We start from the raw sequence: 3432 nt of genomic DNA, 5'->3' as shown, positions 1-3432 counted from the left end.
TTCTCTTCTCTTCTCTTCTCTTCTCTTCTCTTCTCTTCTCTTCTCTTCTCTTCTCTTCTCTTCTCTTCTCTTCTCTTCCTATCTTTTTTTTTTTTCCCCCCAGAGTTGAGACTTCTCATAGTTAGGCAAGAAACAAGATCAAATCTGATGTATGTTATATATAAGCAGTAACACAATAGCACTATCAAATTTTTTGTCAGGCAATTAAAATTTATGCCAAACTAATTCAATTTTGCTGCTATTTTATTAAGTCCTATGAAAAATCTAAATCTGTCTCTTCAGTAAATCATAAGCTTCACAGGGCATTTTCTAACCCAGACTCCTTGTTCGTCTATTTTGATGTATTAAATATACAGCAAAGAATTTCCAGGGTAATAAATCTAGAGTGATAAAATTAATCTTATTGCTGAAGAGAAATAAATATTTTATTGCAGTTTTATGAGCTTTTGTTCCCTTTTCATTTGCAAGTAGGTGTTGTTTGGTGGTACAGAGTCATTTTGCTGCTGAAAAATGGATTAGAAACAGTACAGCTCTAATAGAATTTGTATCTACAAAGCTATTCACTTCTCAGAATGAAGATTCAAGAATATCCTCAAGAAAGCTTAACAAAGAATATTGTTAAGAATGACGCTACACAGATTATTCTTCTTACATTTTAGACTGTGAGAACTATATTAATATTATTAGTAAGTTTATAATAGAAATTTTCTGAAATTCTGAGTGATATTTTTACAATCCTATCTGCTAGATGTAAATAGAACTTTCAGCCTCAGAAATAAAAAATGTTAACGCAATTAAACATTTATTTTCTTTCGATGAGTGATTCTTCCTTAGTAATGTATGGAAATTATGAGATAAAATGTGTTCATTCCTTGATAACAATTTGGTCTGAGGTGGTATGCACTTACAGCAATAATCTGTTTTATTCAAGCCTGGCATAACTCTTACTGTTTTTTTCAATTTTTATTACCTGAAATTTAATGAATTTGGTTAAGGGCCATAGGGTCCTTGAATATTGTCATAATTAAGAAATGGGTTCTTGACAGAGGAATGCTAAGGAGGGAATTCCCAGTGGAATAGAGACAAATGCAAGGGGAGAGCATAGTCTGGTCCACTATACTATGCAGAGTGAATTACTTTCATAAGAGAACTGTTCCAGATAAGTAAAGTAGGACAGTTCTCTTCTGTGATCACATCTTGTACATCTATTCACAAATATGTAGATTTATTTGTATATTCTAATTGGATAACTAAGAATCATAGAATAATAGAACCACAAGGTTGGAAAGGACCTACAAGATCATTGACTCCAACTGTTCTCCCATTACCACTTCTACCAGAAGCTACTAAACCATACTTCAGAGCTCCTCATCCAGATGACTCTTGAACACTGCCAGGGATGGCAACTCCACCACCTCCCTGGGCAGCCATTCCAGTGCCTGACCACTCTCTGAGAAAAACAGTTTTTCCTTTTTTTTTTTTTTCTGTACTCAGCACTGGTGAGGCTGTACCTCAAGTACTATGTCCAGTTTTGAGCCCCTCACTGCAAGAATGACATTGAAGCCCTGGAACGTGTTCAAAGGAGGGCAGCAAAGCTGGTGAGGGGTCTGGAGCACAGACCATATGAGTAGAGGCTGAAGGAGCTGGGAATGTGCAGCCTGGAGAAGAGGAGGCTCAGGGTAGACCTTATTGCTCTCTATAACTTCCTGAAGGGGGGCTGTAGTGAGCTGGGGATCGGCCTCTTCTCCCGTGTCATTAGTGATAGGATCAGAGAGAATGGTTTCATGCTACAGCAGGGGAGATTCAAGCTGGACATTAGGAAGTATTACTTCTCAGAAGGGGTGGTCAGGCACTGGAATGCACTGCCCAGGGAGGTGGTGGAGTCACCAACCCTGGGGATATTCAAGGAACGACGGGATGTTGTGTTGAGGGACATGGTTTAGTGGTAGCTATTGGTAATTGGTAAATGGTTCGACTGGATGATCTTACAGATCTTTTCCAACCTTGGTGGTTCTATGAGTCTATGTCTCTTTATGCCTAATCTAAACCTCCTCTGGTACAACTTGTGGCCGTTTCCTTGGGTCCTGTTTGTTGCCTGGGAGAATAGGCCAAAGTCCTCTTCATAACAACCTCTCTTCAGGAAGTTGTAGAGTCCAACAAGGTCTCCCCTGAGCCTCCTCTTCTCCAGACTAAAGCTACTTACATGTAGCTGGCACGGGCTGTGTTTCCTATAATGCCCTAGTAACTCTCAAGTTATTTAGTCCAGGTTTTCTATTATTATTTAAAAATTCTCAAGTACTAATGTAAATTATAGTGTAGACAAATCTGAGGAAGAGATTATCTATTACTATATGTATTATAGTATTATATATTATAACCAGAGAAACCAATCCCAGAGGTGGGGGCACTGCTTCAGGCCCCCAGGGCTGCTTCCTGCTCCTATTTATGAGCACATATATATATAATGTATGGTATAGTCCAGAAAAAAAAACAAAACAAAACAAAACAACAACAACAACAAAAAAATAAACAAACACAGCTGTAGGATAGGATAAAGATTTCAGCAAGTATTAAATTTACAGAAGATCAACAGTAATTTTCAAAATTATTTAAAGTTTTTGAGAAATGAAAAAAGTTATGAAGAGAGACAATACCAGCATGGATTCAATACTTAGACTAAATATAATGAAGGTTCTTAATTCAAAAGTTTTGTTGTGGTTTTTTTTTTTGTTTTTTTTTTTTTTTTTTCTTTTTCCTATTTCAACAATGCCATATATGATGAAATCAGAACGTTTGCAGATGACACAAAGCTGAGAGGTGCAAGTCGATACACTGGAGGGAAGGGAAGTTATCCAGAGTGACCTTGATGGAATGGAGAAGCTGGCCCATGAGAACCTAATGAGGTTCTACAAGGCCAAGTGCAAGGCATTTCACTTAGGCTGGGGCAATCCCAGGTATTTGTAACAGCCAGGGGCAGAACACCTTGAGAGCAGCCCTGCAGAGAAGGACTTCGGTGTCCTAGTGGATGAGAAGCCAGACATGAACCAGTAGGGAGGGTTGCAATGCCTGCAACCCAGAAAGCCAACTGTGTTCTGGGCTGCATTAAAAGGGGGGTGGCCTGCAGGGAGCGAGAGGAGGTTGCCCCTCTACTCAGCTCTTGTGAGACCCCATCTAGGCCTGGGCCCCCCAGCACAAGACACTGAGCTCTTAGAACAAGTCCAGAGCTTTGAACAGTCCTCCAGAGGAGGACTGGAAATGATTAGAGGGCTGGAGCACCCCTCCTATGAAGAAAGGTTAAGGGAACTAGGCTTGTTTACCTGCAGAAGAGAAGGCTCTAGGGAGACCTCAGTGAGGCCTTCCAATATTTGAAAGGGTATATAAACAGGAGGCAGAGCAGCCATTTGCGAGGATTGATAGTGATAGAAGCAGGGG

Source organism: Coturnix japonica, chromosome Z (assembly GCF_001577835.2).
Source record: "Coturnix japonica isolate 7356 chromosome Z, Coturnix japonica 2.1, whole genome shotgun sequence".
NCBI classification, from domain to species: Eukaryota; Metazoa; Chordata; class Aves; order Galliformes; family Phasianidae; genus Coturnix; species Coturnix japonica.
This window is presented reverse-complemented; position numbering follows the sequence as displayed.